Source organism: Trachypithecus francoisi, unplaced genomic scaffold, assembly GCF_009764315.1.
Source record: "Trachypithecus francoisi isolate TF-2019V2 unplaced genomic scaffold, Tfra_2.0 Lachesis_group4, whole genome shotgun sequence".
Taxonomy (NCBI): Eukaryota; Metazoa; Chordata; class Mammalia; order Primates; family Cercopithecidae; genus Trachypithecus; species Trachypithecus francoisi.
The window spans coordinates 27,836,003-27,853,993 of NW_022681469.1; the positions used below are offsets into that span (position 1 = coordinate 27,836,003).

The 17,991-nt window shown below is 44.4% G+C and overlaps 1 protein-coding gene across 1 annotated transcript in view; it reads right to left on the reverse strand.

Annotated features, from left to right (window-relative positions):
• Positions 1-17,991, reverse strand: part of MKLN1 (muskelin 1) — a 392,713-nt gene that overhangs the window by 354,763 nt on the left and 19,959 nt on the right. Inside the window, exon 2 of the mRNA XM_033194310.1 lies at positions 5,806-5,927. The gene's annotated coding sequence lies outside the window, so the exon portion shown is untranslated. The remainder of the gene's footprint in view (positions 1-5,805; positions 5,928-17,991) is intronic.

Genomic DNA, 17,991 nt, shown 5'->3' on the forward strand with positions numbered 1-17,991 from the left:
AGTATAGTTGCACAATCATGGCTCACTGCAGCCTCTACCTCCTTGGTTCAAGTGATTCTCCTACTTCAGCCTCCCAAGTAGCTGGGACTACAGCTGTGCACCACCACGCCTGGCTAATTTAAAAAATTTTTAGAGATGGGGTCTTGCTATGTTGCCCAGGCTGGTCTCAAACCCCTGGGCTCAAGTGATCCTCCCACCCTGACCTCCCAAAGTGTTGGGAGTACAGTCATGAGTCACCGTGTCCAACCCTGAACTGTGTTTCAATCCAATAATTTTTATTATGGAGAGAAAGCTGGGCAATTTAAACAATTAAGTGCTTTATTTCTCCATTTCTGTATTCCATTCTTGCTAATATACAGGTATTGAATTTAACTTGTTTCATTCTGAATGGTTTATGTCTTCTGTTTAGAAAAATTTGAACCAGCCAAAAGGCTGCAGAGTAAGTGTTGGTGGCTAGTTCCTATGAGTAACAAATCATAGTCCATAGAGCCCAGGATGCTGACCTGGAGAACAGGCCAAATTCTGCAGATGTGGTAGTTCATACCTGTAATTCCAGCTCTTCGAGAAACTGAGGTGGGAGGATCACTTGAGCCCAAGAGTTCCAGGTTATAGTGAGCCATGATCACGCCACTGCACTCCAGCCTAGGCAACAGAGCGAGACTCTGTCTCAAAAAGAAAAAATTCTGACTGCCCTGAAAAAACCCTGAATACCTACAACATAGAAAATCTAAAGCTTGTGCATAATGCTTGTCAGTGGTTAAGTTCATGCACATTACAGACTTCACCATAGCCCTCCCACCATACCACCATACCACAGATGCAGGTACTACACAAGCCTCCTTGGATCCACATGACCATTTCTTCTCATTTGGATGCAGTATCTGCTAATGAGCAAGGTCACTTGAAAGAGAACTGAACTCAGAATCAGAGTCCAAGTGTGTCAGTTCCAGCTCTTTGGGGGACTAGACAAGGCAATTTAGTGCAGTGGATCAGTGTCTGCCTGCTAAAGTTAGACAGTGTGGGTGGAAATCCTGGTTTTCCACTTTCTAGCTATGTGACTATAGGCAAGACTCTTAAATCTTGTGACTCGGTTTTCTTATTTGTAAAATGACGACGATATCAATAACTACTTTAGAGGATTAAATGTCTTAAGATGGTTTAGAACAGAGTTGCAGATACTCTAAGCACTCAATCAATGTGGGCAATTATTTTTACTAGCTATATGATCCTGGGGAGCTCACCTAAGCTCTGTAAGACTCTATTTCATCTTCTGTACAAGAAGGGTCACGATCTCACATGGTCTTTATGAAGACTGAATAAACTCAAGTAACACATATGTGGAAGCTATTTTTAAGACATAATCAATGGCTGGGGGCGGTGGCTCACACCTATAATCCCAGCCCTTTGAGAGGTCGAGGCGGGTGGATCACCTGAGGTCAGGAGTTCGAGAACAGCCTGACATGGTGAAACCCCATCTCTACTAAAAACAAAACAAAAAATAGCTGGGCATGGTGGCAGGCACCTGTAATCCCAGCTACTTGGGAGGCTGAGGGAGGAGAATCACTTGAACCCAGGAGGCGGAGGTTGCTGAGATCAAGCCACTGCACTCCAGCCTGGGCAACAGAGGGAGATCCCATCTCAAAAAAAAAAGAATAATAATAAAAGTAAGTAGATAAATAAATAAAACATAATCAAGTATCAGATGACTCCTTCAACCTAGCAGAATTAGTTCCTTTCTGTTCTTTGCTTCCATCATACTTAAAAAGCATACATGGAACTGCTATAGCACTTGTCACAAGGTACTGTAAGAATTTGCCCACAAGTCTTCTCCCCCACTGACAGTACATCCTCCGATTCACCTTTGCATCCTTCACACATTGGACATACCTGGCACAGGACCGGTACTCAATAAATATTTGTTTAAATGAATATCGTTCAAACAATTGCACAGGAATTCTCAAGGCCTTTGCTGGGAATGATGGATTATCACTTTTGCTGAGGCTCCTCAGTAGACCACCCAAAAGTGTGCTTTTCTTCAGGCACAATATATTGAGATTCTGTCATTTCAGATCCCGCCAGTGTTGTATTTGTAGCATTTGTTCATTCTTTTCACTTAATAAATAATTAGCAAGCACCTACTGTGTGCCAGATCCTATGGTGGGCTCCATCAAGTATGCCCAAGTGGCAAATGGCCAGACTAATACAGTTCCTGCATATTACATAGAGAGGGAACCTACGTACTATAGAATCATCCACCCTTTGAGATAAACTCCTCGGTTTGATTATTTCATTAGAGTGATAGGATCTCAAGGTGGGAAAGAACGGCTTTCTAGAAGTAAAAGTCCTTGTACTTTACTTTTATTTTTATTTACTTATTTTAGAGACAAGGTCTCGCTCTGATGCCCAAGCTGGAGTGCAGTGGTGTGATCATAGCTCACTGCAGTCTTGAACTTCTGAATTCTAGTGAATCTCCTGCCTCAGCCTCCCCAGTATTTGGGACTACAAAGGTGTACCACCACACCCGCCTTGGGGTCCTTATAGAATAATAATTAAGGTTTGGGATCTGACTGCCTGGGTTCAAATCCTAGATCTGCTTTGTACCAAAGTGTAAGTTCTTGGACAAATTGCTTAATCCCTCTAAGCCTCACTTTCTCATCTGTAAAATGAGCTAGTGGAATTGATGTATTAGAAATGACAACCACGTTAATCACATATTATGGTGCTTGCCATACAGTACGCACTCACTATGTGTTTGCTATTATAAACAAATCTATTCTCCTCATTTCCTCACTCGGGTGTTTGAACTTCTATCACAAATGTACCCAGTGAATGGGGCATGACTGCCCCGCTTCTGGGCACCAGGGTCAGGGAATTTACTACTTCCAATGGTTGTCATTTGGCTGCTAGGCAGATCTAGCAGCTGACCAGTGTTAATGGGTTGAAATATACATGCTTACATCTTCCACTCATTGGCCCTCAATCTGCCATTGGGATTACCCAGAAGAAATCAAATCTCTCCTCTGCCGGATAGACCTCAAACTTTGAAAGGTAGCTACACATGCTAGTTTTCACCACCCCCCTTACACACCTACATACAACCTTGGATCTTTTTGTTATTTCTAAATAACTCTGTGCACCAGATTTCTTATTATCCTTTTTATTTTTCTCATATAATCCTTTGTTTATCAATGTATCCGAATGTCTGAAGCCCAGAATTCATAAAACACAATAAATGTGGTCTGATCGTTGGTGAGTACTAGAGAACTAGTTCCCCTCTGGAACATTACATTTCTATTAATACAACAAAAGATTGATTTTTTAAAAAGCTACATCCCACTGTGTTGACTCATCATCTTCTTACAATCAACAGGAGACTGTAAATCTTCCTGCCGTGTGTAGCTGTAAGCCATCTCGCCCCCACTCAGTACTTGTACAATTCAATTTGGGGATCTTTGAGTACTTTATATTGGTACCCATTAAACTCTGTATTGTTTGATATGATTCATTATTACATTTTGTCAGGATTGGGGGCGGGGAGAGAATCTGATTGTATCCTCCAACCTATTTGTTATTCTTTCTAGTGTGTGTCATCTGTAAATTTGTTCAGCGTGCCATCAGTATTATTGTCTTAGTCATCGATAAAAGTGTTCAGGGAAAAACCAGACTTTCATTAGATCCCTAGAGATCCGAATGTGCATCAGCCCCTTTGTGTGTGTGTGTGTGGTGTGTGTGTGTGTGTGTGGGTGGCGGGGGTGGGGTGGGGGCGGAGTTTCACTCTTGTTGCCCAAACTGGAGTGCAATGGCGCGATCTCGGCTCACCGCAACCTGTGCCTGCTGGGTTCAAGTGATTCTCCTGCCTCAGCCTCCCGAGTAGCTGGGATTACAGACATGTGCCACCATGCCTAGCTAATTTGTATTTTTAGTAGACACTGGGTTTCTCCATGTTGGTCAGGCTGGTCTTGAACTCCTGACCTTAGGTGATCCACCCACCTCAACCTCCCAAAGTGCTGAGATTACAGGCATGAACCACTGTGCCCAACCCACATCAACCTCTTGAAAGAAAGAAACAAACGAAGAAAAAACAAGGGCCAGGTGTGGTGGCTCATGCTTGTAACCCTAGCACTTTGGGAGTCTGAGGCTGGAGGATTGCTTGAGGCCAGGAGTTCAAGACCAGCCTGAGTAACATAACAAAACCTCATCTCTATTTTAAAAAGTATAAAAATGTAAAAGAAAAACTTAAAAAATACATCATGCATTCAATCAAAAAATATTTACGGAGTGCCTTCTGTGTACCAGTTACTACTCCAAGTGCTGAGCATCTAGTGCTGAACAAAAACGTTGTCCGTGCTGATGATGCTTACATTCTAGAAGGGGAGGTAGACAATAAACAAAGAAGCGTTATGAAAAACAAAAGCAGGCCGGGCGCGGTGGCTCACGCCTGTAATCCCAGCACTTTAGGAGCCCAAGGAGGGTGGATTACAAGGTCAGGAGAGCAAGACCATCCTGGTTAACACAGTGAAACCCTGTCTCTACTAAAAATACAGAAAAAAAATTAGCTGGGCATGGTGGCAGGCGCCTGTAGTCTCAGCTACTCGGGAGGCTGAGGGAAGACAATGACGTGAACCCAGGAGGCAGAGCTTGTAGTGAGCCAATATCACGCCACTGCACTCCAACCTGGGTGACAGAGCAAGACTTGGTCTCAAAAAAAAGAAAAAAAGAGAAAAACAAAAGCAGTTATGGAGCTAGAGAAATTTGACAGTGGGGATGGAATAGGGTTGCCAATAGGCAGTATGCCTAAAGCAGAGTTGTTTTTGGAGTTTGGTTGAACTACTCATGTCCTGCATTATTCAACTGGCCATGAGTGGTGAGCAAGTCTTTCTGAGTCTCAAAATCCACTTTTTTATTTTTATTTTTTATTTTTTGAGATAAGGTCTTGCTCTGTTGCCTAGGCTAGAGTACAGTGTTGTGATCATGGCTCACTGCAGCCTCGAACTCCTGGGCTCAAGTGATCCTCCTGCCTCAGCCTCCCAAGTATCTGGGACTACAGGCACATGCCACCTGTAGTCCTAGATAATGTTTAAATCTTTGTAGAGATGGGGTCTTGCTATGTTGCCCAGGCTGATCTTGAATTTCCAGCCTCAAGCAATCCTCCTGCCTTGGCCTTCCAAAACACTGGGATTACAGGTGTGAGCTACTGTGCCCAGCTGAAATTCCACTTTTCTCTATGTAAAGTCACTTTGGGAAAAAATCAATAGAGCAATGATAAAGAATTTTTTTTTTTTTTTGAGATGGAGTCTCATACTGTCGCCTGGGCTGGCATGCAGTGGTGCGATCTCGGCTCACTGCAACTTCTGCCTCCTGAGTTCAAGCGATTCTCCTGCCTCAACCTCCTGAGTAGTGAGATCCTGCCACTTCCTGCCACCACGCCCAGCAATTTTTTGTATTTTTAGTAAAGATGGGGTTTCACTGTGTTGGTCAGCTGGTCTCGAACTCCTGACCTCGTGATTTGCCTGCCTCGGCCACCCAAAGTGCTGGGATTACAGGCATGAGCCACCGTGCCCAAAGAATTTAAATACTCATGAAACAGAGGAGAAAATGTGAAAGGATGGAACTCTTCAGAAGACTTCACAACATTTCTCGGTACACATAGCACATTCAAACAATGTGAAAACAACTAGACTAGTCAGGAGTCCAGTCACATCTTCTGATGAAGACTCCAGAGAGAAGAATTACAAAAGCATTACTCTACAGGTACCGTCCATTGTTGACAACTAAAGAGAGAAAAAATGAAACATCAACACTTACCAAATTCCAATCCCCGTGTTTTCAAGTATGGAGCAGGTTATGAATCCAATAGTTTATGGAGTCAGGAGGATGGAATGTTTGGATGATCCCAAAACATGGTTTGAGAGTCTGGATATGGAACTCTGGAAAAGACGCCCACAAGGGACAGATGTGAAATATACTTCTATTAATTACCCTCTGCTTACAATTTTTTTTTTTCTTTTGAGACGTAGTCTTGCTCTGTTGCCCAGGCTGGAGTGTGGTGGCGCGATCTCAGCTCACTGCAACCTCTGCCTCCTAGGTTCAAGGGATTCTTGTGCCTCAGCCTCCTGAGTAGCTGGGATTACAGGTGTGCACTGCCACATCTAGCTAATATTTTTGTATTTTTTTTTTTTTTAGTAGATGCGGGATTTCACCATGTTGGCCAGGCTGTTCTTGAACTCCTGACCTCAAGTGATCCACCCACCTTGACCTCCCAAAGTGCTGGGATTACAGGCAATAGGCCACTGTACCTAGCCCCCTCTGCTTGCAATTCTAATGTTGATGAGTTCTTCTAAATTTGTTTTATCTTTTTTAAAAAGAGATGGGGTCTCACTATGTTGCCCAAGCTGGCCTCAATCTCCCAGGCTCATGGAATCCTCCTGCTTCAGCTTCCCAAGTAGCTGGGACTACAGGTGTGCACCACCATGCCCAGCAATAGTTTTAATGTATAAATAAATCCCTTTAATGTTTGAGGGACTGGACAAATCTTTGTTGAGTAAAATACTAATTGCTTTCTCCGATTGGAAATTTTATTTATTATTATTATTTTGAGACGGGGTCTCACTCTGTTGCCTAGGCTGGAGTGCAGTGGTGCTATCATGGCTCAGTGCAGCCTCGACCTCCTGGGTTTAAGTGATCCTCCCATCTCAGCCCCCGATTAACTGGTACTATAGGTGCACATCACACCTGGTTAACTTTTTAAATTACTATTATCATTTTAATTTTTTCTTTTTTTCTTTTTTTTTTTGAGATGGAGTCTTGCTCTGTCACCCTGGCTGAAGTACAGTGGCATGATCTTGGCTCACTGCAACCTCCGCCTCCCAGGTTCAAGTGATTCTCTTGCCTCAGCCTCCCGAGTAGCTAGAATTACAGGCGCACACCATCACATCCAGCTAATGTTGTTTTGTATTTTTAGTAGAGACAGGGTTTCACCATTTTGGCCAGGCTGGTTTCAAACCCCTGACCTCAGGTGATGTGCCCACCTTGACCTCCCAAAGTGTTGGGATTACAGGCATGATCCACCGTGCCCTGCCTTTTTTTTGTTTTTGTAGAGAGAGACTTGTCGTGTTGCCCAGGCTGGTCTCAAACTCCTCGGCTGCAGCAACCCTGCTGCCCTGGCCTCCCAAAGTGATGGGATTACAGTTGTGAGTCACCACACCCAGCCAGAAATGTAATTTCTATTTTCACAATGATACCTTTGACATTCGCATTCATTCATTTCTTGAGCATTTGTTTTTTATACCAAATACTTTGTTGGTGTTAGGAATACAAAGGTGGATAGAAAAAAATAAGGTCCCCGTAAGCACTTACAGGAACCTCACAGGAGAGGGCACGGTAGAAACAGGAAAGTCAGCTGTGATAAAGAAGCGTATTATGAAGAGATAAGTACTGAGAGCCCTAGGAGGTCACCTAACCCAGATTTAGGGAAAATTGGAAGTTAGTAACTTGTACACAGACACTTACAAGGTGTGAAGGAGTTAACCAAATAAAGAAGTGGGGAAGTCTGTTTCAGGTGGAGGGCACAACGTACGCAGATTTTGGAAAGAATGTGAATGATTATGCATGCTGAGTATGTGAGTACTAAAAGTAGTTTAGAGAGTCTTAGAGTGGTCAGATATGAGACTGGAAAGGTGAGCAGCACCAAATTACAAGAAATGTACAAGCCACATTCTCGAGGAGGTAGAATCTACTGAAAGTCATGATGGATTACATGTTGGAATTTTGAAGACTGAAAAGTCCAGACTGGAGATCGGGTTTAAGACTTGGACAACTGGTTGGATAGTGGATATCATTCACTAAGACAGCAAAAATATGAAGAGGAAATTGAGGAGATTTTGGGGAGAAGGTGCTGAGTTCAGCCTTCGATGTGCTTGTTTTGTGATGACTGGGGAACACTCAGAGCAACAGGAAGTAGTTTGATCTAGAAATCTGAGGACACGTGTTTAGGAGTCATGCGTACGTGACAGACAACAAGAGACTTCACAGCGATGAATGAGATGCCCTTGGAAGGTGTGTAGGAGCAGAGAAAAAGAAAGAAGCCAGAATAACACCAAAGCTTAAATAAAGGATGGTGTGGGTCCGGTGCGGTGGCTCACGCCTGTAATCCCAGCATTTTGGGAGGCCGAGGCGGGGGATCCTGAGGTCAGGAGATGGAGACCATCCTGGCTAACACGGTGAAACCCCATCTCTACTAAAAATACAAACAGAAAAATTAGCTGGGCATGGTGGCAGGTGCCTGTAGTCCCAGCTACTGGGGAGGCTGAGGCAGAAGAATCACTTGAACCTGGGAGGCAGAGGTTGCAGTGAGCTGAGATCGTGCCACTGCTCTCCAGCCTGGGTGACAAAGTAAGACTCTGTCTTACAAAAAAAAAAAAAAAAAAAAAGGATGGTATGTTAGTTCATTCTGTGTTGCTTAAAAGGAATGCCTGAAGCTGAGTAATTTCTAAAGAAAAGAGGTTTATTTGGCTCACAGTTCTTCAGGCTGTACAAGAAGCATGGCAGTCACATCTGCTTCTGGTAAGGTCTCAGGAAGCTTTTACTCACAGCAGAAGGTGAAGGGGACCAGGCATGTCACATGACATGGCCAGAGAGAGAGAAGAGTGAGAAGAGGAGGTGTTGCTCTTTTTAAACATCAGTGTTCATGTGAACTAATAGGGTGAGAACTCACTCGTTACAGCAAGAAAGGCACGAAGCCATTCATGAGGGATCCACCCCCATGACCCAGACACCTCCCACCAGGCCCCACCTCCAATGCTGGGGATGAAATTTCAACATGAGGTTTGGAGGACACAAATTTCCAAGCTATATGAGATGAGCAGAGAAAGGACCCCTGGAAAAAAGAGTGAGAAGGTATAGCCAGAGAGGTAGGGAAAAAAGAATTGTGAGGTATCCAGAGAACAAGGGAAAAGCATGTTTCAAGGAGTAGGTTGTGGTCCACAAAGGCAAATGCTATCAAGAGATCAAGCAAGGAAAAGACTAAGAAGCACCCACGGGTGAGAACCATGGAGATATCTGACCAGTTTGGCAGGGAGCAGGATCCAGGGAGGCAGCAGTCAGGTCATAGTGAGCTGAGGAGTAAATGGAACCAATGGACACAGACACCTATTTCAAAAAATTTGCCTTGAAAATGGAAGACGTAATCCCTAAACTTTCTTTCCAAGGTTAAGGAAGGTGGGCTGCCATTAGGCCCTTACCACCTGTGTGTCAGCTCAGCTGACCTCACGCCAATGCTCTTGAAGAACATGGCCTGTGTGTTGAACGGCAGCCCAAAAACCAGTACTGGTCTTGGCCAAAACTGCAGAACAAAACAAATCAGGCTTTTGTGTCCTCCTCCTAACTCTTCTTCTGCACCTGCCCCTGTCCCTAGGCCTCTGAGGTCCACACAGACTTCCTGGTCCATGGCCCACTGTGAGGCATGAATGTGCACCTGAACTCTAAGCAGTCCACTGGTGAGATGACCTACAGAGGGATGAATCTGTTCTGACACAATTGTCACACCGTCACTATCTCTCACTTCTTGTCATGGCCCATGTATTGGGACCAGTCAGAGGGAGAGGAGAGGAGTGTAGTCACCTTGGAGTTTGGAACAAACAGCTGGCTCTGCAGCTGGCCAGGCAGCTATCCAAGCAGGGGTCCTCCCTAGAAGCAAAATCCAGAAGCCAAAATAAATGGGTCAGGTGGAAAGCAGATGACTATAACTGCAAGCAATGCTGAAGGTTGGCCCTGGGAAGTGAAGGTGAGTCAAGGCCTAATGGACGGACACCTGAAGGGGTTTGAATGAGAGGGGAGGGATGGGCAGAATCCAAGAGCAGGGGCCAGAAATGGGTTAGAGCCAATAGACCACACAGAGGCCACAAACAATGATGCTGTACAGATGGGTCCATCAACACCAACTCTCTGTTACCCTGAATCCCAGGGTACTGTTTCAGATCTCAGACCTTCACATGAAATTTCTAACATCGACAATTCTTCAAATCTTATTTCCACAACACCCCTTCTCCTGCCATCCTATCCCTGTATTCCAAGAAGAAGATAGGAAAGCCCTGGGCCTGGTTGGGGTGCTAATGAGGTACTCATAGGCCTTAGTGGTAACTAACCTGAAACACTGCAGGAATAGGTCCCCCATCCTAAGAACCAGGAGTGGAAGTGAAGGGCTGACACAGTTAATTTAGGCCCTAAATCAGTAAGAAAGCTAGCAGCGTGACTTCATTCGTGGAAACATTATTTCTAAGTTGTAATCATTCCAGATTACTTAGGTTTTCCAAAATGCATACAACGACTGAACTGAAAGGCTTAACTGTCTTCAGTTTGTGATTAGAGCACAGAGAGGAGATAAAGAACAATGGTAAACATCACATATAAATACACTATTTCTGCCCATGCACAGACAGGCTAGGCTGCACAAACTGAGTTTTCAGCCAAAGAAATTTTTTTTCATTTCACTCAAGTCAATAGTCACTTACCCGCTGAATATTGCTTAAAGCAGAGTTTTCATCTAATTCTCATTTAATGAGCTTGAAAAGGCAAAACTAAATAATAATATCTCATTTGTGTGTAATGCTTGTCTTTCAAAGAAGGCATCATAACCCATTTTAGACTACCTAATTTACAGTAACAACACTTTTACAATGTAAATACTAGTAAGGGCTATTATAATTTTACAAATTATGCATGAAAGAGACCAAGGCACCTGGAAATGAAATGACTGGTTCAGTGTAACTTCCACTTCAGAGGTGTTATGGCTGGTTTATTTTTAAATTTTTTTATGAAAATTTAAAAACCATGACTAATGAAATGATGCTTCAAATAAACATATTTATTAAGATGTACCTTGTGCTCCAATTTTAAAGGAAAAACTATTTTGCTTAAAAGAAATAACAAGGACCAAAATGTTCACGTGTTCCGGCCAGGTGCAGTGGCTCAGGCCTGTAATCCCAGGACTTCGGGAGGCAGAGGCGGAGGCAGGTGGATCACCTGAGGTCGAGAGTTCGAGACCAGCCTGACCAATATGGAGAAACCTCGTCTCTACTAAAATACAAAATTAGCTGGGCGTGGTGGCACATGCCTGTAATCCCAGCTACTCAGGAGGCTGAGGCAGGAGAATCACTTGAACCCGGGAGGCAGAGATTGCAGTGAGCCGAGATCGCACCATTGCACTCCAGCCTGGGCAACAAGAACGAAACTCCATCAAAAAAAAAAAAAGAAAGAAAGAAAGAAAGAAAAGAAAGGAAGGAAGAAAGAAAGAAAAGAAAAAAAAGACAAGACAAGGACCAAAATGTTCATGTGTTCTGGCCGGGCGCAGTGACTCACACCTGTAATCCCAGCACTTTGGGAGGCCGAGGCAGGTGGATCACCTGAGGTCAGGAGTTCAAGACCAGCCTGGCCAACACGTGAAACCCCATCTCTACTAAAAATACAAAAATTAGCCAGGTATGGTGGTGCATACACGTAATCCCAGCTACTTGGAAGGCTGAGGCAGGAGAATTGCGTGAACCCAGGAGGCGGAGGTTGCAGTGAGCCGAGATCGTGTTACTGCACACCAGCCTCGGCAACAGAGCAAGACTCTTTCTCAAAAACAAAAACATGTTCATGTGTTTCACAGATCACATCTCTCTCACAAATCTAGAATTAAACCAATCAATTCCTACCACCCAACTCTGATGTTCATCAGCATGATTCCACAATCTTGTGTCACACACAGTCCAAGTCATCGGATGGATCACTCCCCTTTCCATATGCATTATGTTGCAATAATCTTGTCTCAATCAGACGTGGAAAAAAACATTTTATGTACAAATTCTGCATATATGTGAAGTCATTGACACTCTTTTTCTTTTATTAGCTTCAATTGGGGGGATAACATTTTTCTGATCTTTTTATATATTCATTCATTCATCCACACTCTCCAGCCTTCATGCAACTATTCAACAAACATGATTATGTGCTCAAAATGTACAGGCGTTATTCTAGATGCACAGGATAGAAATAGGAATAACAGCCAAGTGTGATGGCTGGCACCTGTAACACCTGCATTTTGGAAGGCAGAGGTGGGTGGATCACTTAAACCCAGGAGTGCAAGACTAGCCTGGGCAACACAGGGAGACCCCCTCTATACAAACAAGTTTTAAAAATTAGCTGGCTGTGGTGGCATGCAAAAAAATAAAACAACCTAGGAACCCCAGAATTAAGACAAAGTCACAGGCTTCAAGAAACTCACAATCCAATGGGAAATCCAGAAGAGAAAACCATTGAAGTTCACTGTGGTAGGTGTGGCGATTGAACTACACGCAAACCTGGTCTGGGGCTCTGTGTGTGAGTGGGTGAGAAAGGCCTCCTGTAGAAGGTCCTCCCGGAACTAAGCATGCCAGGAAGAAGGGCATTGAGTGTTCCAGGGAACAGCGTGGGCAAAGACACCAACAAATAAGAGCAGACGATGCATTTGGAGAACAGCAGGACATGTGGTACAACAGGAGTTGTTCAGTTACTTTATGGCTGGTTCTGTTTCACAGTCTGGGCCCTGGATATCCCCAAAAATGCTTCTATGAAGGGAAATGTATTGTCCTCAGTCATGTAAGTAAAAACACATTCTATGTGGAATCGGTACCAAAATGCCTTTTGAAGCTTTGACCATTTGAGGAAAATGACACAGGGAACAACACAAAATCAAAGTTTGGGTCTGGTCTCCCCAGGTTTGTATTCTTCATACTTCATTACTGTTGTACTCCAGTGGGGAGCTGGTATGAACAGCCTGCTTATTCATCAAATCTAGGCGACCACTTGGTCCATCTCTATTATTATTTCAATATAACATTTTTATAGAGAAACATTTTGAAGTACAGCATTTTCAAATACACTATGTTAGATGGATCAGGTTTTTTATATTCACCTCTTCCTGACCAGGCAGACTTGGTGCTGCTCACCCCACAAAAAGTGCAGGAGTCAGCCTGAAAGGCTTATTCTCAGGAACCCCACACACCTGCAAGAGGTGTTTGAAAATAATCTCTCAAAATCCTACACCCAAGTCCCTGCAGGGACAGCTCTTCCTTCAGGCCCCCTCTGAGAAGTCTTGCATGAAGGCCTTTATGAACTGGGACGAGGAGGAGATAAAATTGCAAGCACAACAGAGCTCATAAACAACCCTCCCTAGACTCACCCTACTGCCTGAGTAATCCCACCTGAATTCCCTTGTCACTTATGCAAAGCTTTGCACCCTGAAATCACATCATTGTTTCTACTCGGGAGTTTTTCAGAGACTCAGAATAACTCATTTATCTATTTTGATTCATGATTGATCATGGGATCCTCTCAAAGACATTATTTCTTCATTCATCCGACTTTTATCCATTCAACAAGCATCTACTTCCTCATTTCTGCCTATCTCTTGAAGCCAATCCAGTCAGCCTTTTGCCCCTATTACTCCACTGAAAACACACCGATGAAGCTTGCAATGACCTCCATGACATCAAATCCAAATTCACAGTCTTCATCTTACTCTTTCTCTCAGCAGCCTCTTGGCACAGTGTTCACCCCCTTCTAATAAAACACTTTCTACCCTTATCTTCCATCACATCTCACTAGGTTTCCTCCTACCTCATTGTTGCCTCCCAGTCTCTTTGGCTGGGCCCTTCCCAGTGTCTGAATATTGGCAGCCCCATTGGGCTTGTCCCTCTGCAATTGTCAATCCAGTCCATTACCTTAAATATTGTATTTCTCACTCTGATGTGTCCCTAAACTCCTGACATGGAAGTGGAAGAGGGGCCGGGCGCAGTGGCTCACGCCTGTAATCCCAGCACTTTGGGAGGAGGAGGGCAGATCACCTGAGGTCAGGAGTTTGAGACCAGCCTGGCCAACATGGCAAAATCCCGTCTCTACTAAAAATCCAAAAATTAGCTGGGCGTGGTGGCGGGTGCCTGTAGTCCCAGCTACTCGGGAGGCTGAGGCGGAAGAATCTCTTGAATCTGGGAGATGGAGGTTGCAATGAGCCGAGATCGCTGCACTGCACTCCAACCTGGGCGACAGAGCAAGATGCCATCTCAAACAGAAAACAAGAAAAAGGAAGTGGATTCTTTTCCTAGAAGCACTGAAGGAGGAGATAAGTTGGCAAGGAGAGAAGAGTGGCTTTTTTATAAGAGGAATAGGATGAAAACAGGCACAAAGGTGTGGAGAGGGAAAACTGTGTTCCAAGAAAAGACAGAAGTCTGATGTGGGCTGGAAATCAATGCTAAGGTATGTAGTGGCTATATGCAAAGAATCTTGATTACAGCTAAGGAATCTGGACTCGATAGTGAAGATAGTAAGTAACTATCAGCATTTCTTAAAGAGTGGAAAGATGTGCTCATTCATATTTTTAAAAATTAAAATAAAAACTTTAGTGGCAGGATGAAGACTGAGCCAGGAAAGCCAATTAGAAGACTACTGTAATAGTCTAAGGAAGGGATTAAGGTCTGAGTCACCATAGCAGCAGTGGGGTGAAGGGTAGTAACAAGTCCAAGGGGGATTTAGAAGTCGCACTGCGGACACAGTTATCAATTAGAATGAGGTTTGGGAGCAGGAGAGACGGGTCGAGGTTGAAGTGCAATGACACTTACTAAGCTAAAGGCGGGAAGGAGAGCAAGTGCAGAGGCGATGCTGAGCACGGTATGAAGCTCACAGTAATTGTGGGATGTCCAGTGCAAATGAATGACATGTCTGCAGATCAGGAGAGAGGTCTGTACTGCATGCATAGGTTCATGAGTCCGGGCCCAGCAGTGGCTCAGTCCTAATGAATAGGATATCTTGGGGGCAGACAAACAATGAGAAAGACCAAGCAAAGAACACTGAAAAACAGCCTGAGGCAGTTGTCAGTGGAGAAGGACCCTGGCAATAGACTGGAAAGGAGCAAAGATGGGGCATGAGAGTCGGACAGAGGGAGGTCTGCAAGGAAAGAGACATGAGACCTTCCTAGAGAAAATGATCAACAGCTCTCTCTGGGGTCAGACCAGGCATAAAGCTTAGTAATTAGAAGACCTGATGAACACAGTTTCTAGAGAACTAGAAGTCAGCAGGCCGGGTGCAGTGGCTCATGCCTGTAATTCCAGCACTTTGGGAGGCCGAGGCAGGTGGATCAACTGAGGTCAGGAGTTCAAGACTAGCCCGGCCAACATGGTGAGACCCCATCTCTACTAAAAATACAAAACTTAGCCGGGCTTGGCGGCGGGTGCCTGTAATCCCAGCTGCTCAGGAGGCTGAGGCAGGAGAATCGCTTGAACCTGGGAGGCGGAGGTTGCAGTGAGCCAAGATCGCACCATTGTGCTCCAGCCTGGGTGACAAGAGCGAAACTTTGTCTCAAAAAAAAAAAAAAAAAAAGAAAAAGAAAATAGAAGTCATCCTGGGCCGGGTGCAGTGGCTCCTGCCTATAATCCCAGCAGTTGGAAGGCTGAGGCAGGAGGATCACTTGAGCCCAGGGTTTGAGACCAGCCTGGTCAACATAGTGAGACCTCATATAGTAAAAAAATTTAAAATAGAGGCTGGGCATGGTGGCTCACGCCTGTAATCCCAGCACTTTGGGAGGCTGAGGCGGATGGATCACGAGGTCAGGAGATTGAGACCATCCTGGCTAACACGGTGAAAACCCATCTCTACTAAAAATACAAAAAATTAGCCAGGCATGGTGGCAGGTGCCTGTAATCCCAGCTACTCGGGAGGCTGAGGCAGGAGAATCGCTTGAACCTGGGAGCAAAGGTTGTAGTGAGCCGAGATCGTGCCACTGCACTCCAGCCTGGGAGATACAGCGAGACTCCGTCTCAAAAAAAAATTAAAATTAAAAAAGAAGTCAGTCTTGAGTGGCTTGAGTGAAGACTCCTCTTTGAAAGAGAAGTTGGCCAGGAGGGAAGCAGGTAAGGCTGGAAAGAAGGTGGAATTGGGCAAGGAGTAGGAATTATTTTATGGAATGGGAGTCCTGAGTACAAGTGGCCATCTAGCTTCTGCTCAAAATCTCTAGTGAGCCTACTACCCCACAAGACAACTGGTTGGGCATCAGGCTTGGTACTTCAGGGCCTAAAAATATGTGCAAGGTACAATCATGCTCTAGTCTTTTTCTTTCTTTCTTTCTTTCTTTCTTTTTTTTTTTTGACAGAGTCTTACTCTGTCACCCAGGCTGGAGTGCAGTGGCTCAGTCTCGGCTCACTGCAACCTCCGCCTCCCAGGTTTAAGCCATTCTCCTACCTCAGCCTCACGAGTAGCTGGGACTACAGGAACCCGCCACCATGCCCGGCTAATTTTTGTATTTTTAGTAGTGATGGGGTTTCACCATCTTGGCCAGGCTAGTGTCAATCTCCTGACCTTGTGATCCACCCGCCTCAGCCTCCCAAAGTGCTGGGATTACAGGTGTAAGCCACCGCGCCTGGCCTTTGGTTTTTCATTTATTGGCCCAAATCTGCCTCCTTCCAACTATAGCTGTGTCCCCTGGAGACACACACAGTATGAGAAGACCTTTTTTTCCATACGACAGCCCTCCAGCTAACTGAGAATGGTTTCCAGCCACCTCTGGGGCTTTCCCAATCATTTCACCTCTGTGAAATAATCCAGTCGTTATGTATGGATATATGTACGTACGTGTGTGTGTGTCTTTTGTTACCAGCTGGCTGCTCTCCTCTGCATAACCATACCCTAGTCTGTCAAAGTCCCTCTTAAAATGTGGCACTCAGAATTAATCACAATTCTCTCCATCTGGTATAAGCAATTAGAAACCAGTAAGCGCATTCTTTCCCTTTTCCAGGACACAGTCCTTCTGTGAATGCCACCTGAGATTGTATGAGTGTTCTGAGAGCCACACTACTGACTCGTGGTGTTTTAGGATCAACTCAAATCTTGAGATCTTTTGCACTTGAAATGTTGATATACCAGGTCTTCTACATCTAACATTTACACAATTGACTTTTAAAAGCCAATTGCAAGATTTTATACTTTTTCCCACTATTATGTATTTTTACATTTGCTTTTCATGAGCCAATAGTAAAAAGTGGAAAGGTTTAAGAGTCAGACAGATCTGGATTCGAATTCTGGCTCTGTTACATAGTCCAGTGACCTCGAACATGTCATGTGAGCTCTCTGAGTCTCAACCTGCTTATCAGTGAAAATAGGGCTAATCCTACCTGAACTGTGAAGTGGGCCTGAGTCTGAAACCAGGGCAGTATAATACCTGATGTAAGTTCTCAATACATGTTGGTTTTCTTGCCTTCCTTTTCTTTAATTCTCTCAACTTTGAATCCTTAGCAGAAGTATGCCTTTTAAATCATTGCTCCAGATTAATGTATCTTTTAATAAAAAAAATTTGAGCATATCAGGAGGCAATAACCAAAACAAGATACTTTAGTATAATAGTTAAGCATGTGGCTTCTGAAACCAGACTTTCTGTGACCCATCTGAGCTCTTCTAATTACTAGCTATCTGGTGATTACAAGCAAGTTCATAAACCATCCTGAGCCTTGGTTTGCTCATCTGTAAAATGGGGATAACAATACCTGTTTCTCCAGCTGCTGGGGAAGATTAACTGAGATGATGAATGAAAAGTGTTTTTGCATAGAACCTTGCACATAAGTACTTGGGAAGTGGTGTTTTTATTATCGCTTAGAAACCGCCAGGTAAACAATGTCCCATTAATCTGCACTTTTTAATTTGAGACACAGTCTTGCTTTATCGCTCAGGCTGGATGCAGTGGCATGATCATAGCTCACTGCATCCTTGAACTCCTGGGCTCAAGTGGTACTCCCTCCTCAGCCTCCCGAGTAGCTGGCAATACAGGTGCACACCACAAGGCTCAGCTAATTTGTTTTTTTTTTTTTTTAAAGTAGGGGTGAGGTCTCACTGTATTTCCCAGGCTGGTCTCAAACTCTTGAGCTCAAACGATCCTCCCACCTTGGCTTCCCAAAGTCCTGAGATTACAGGTGTGAGCCACCGCACCCTACC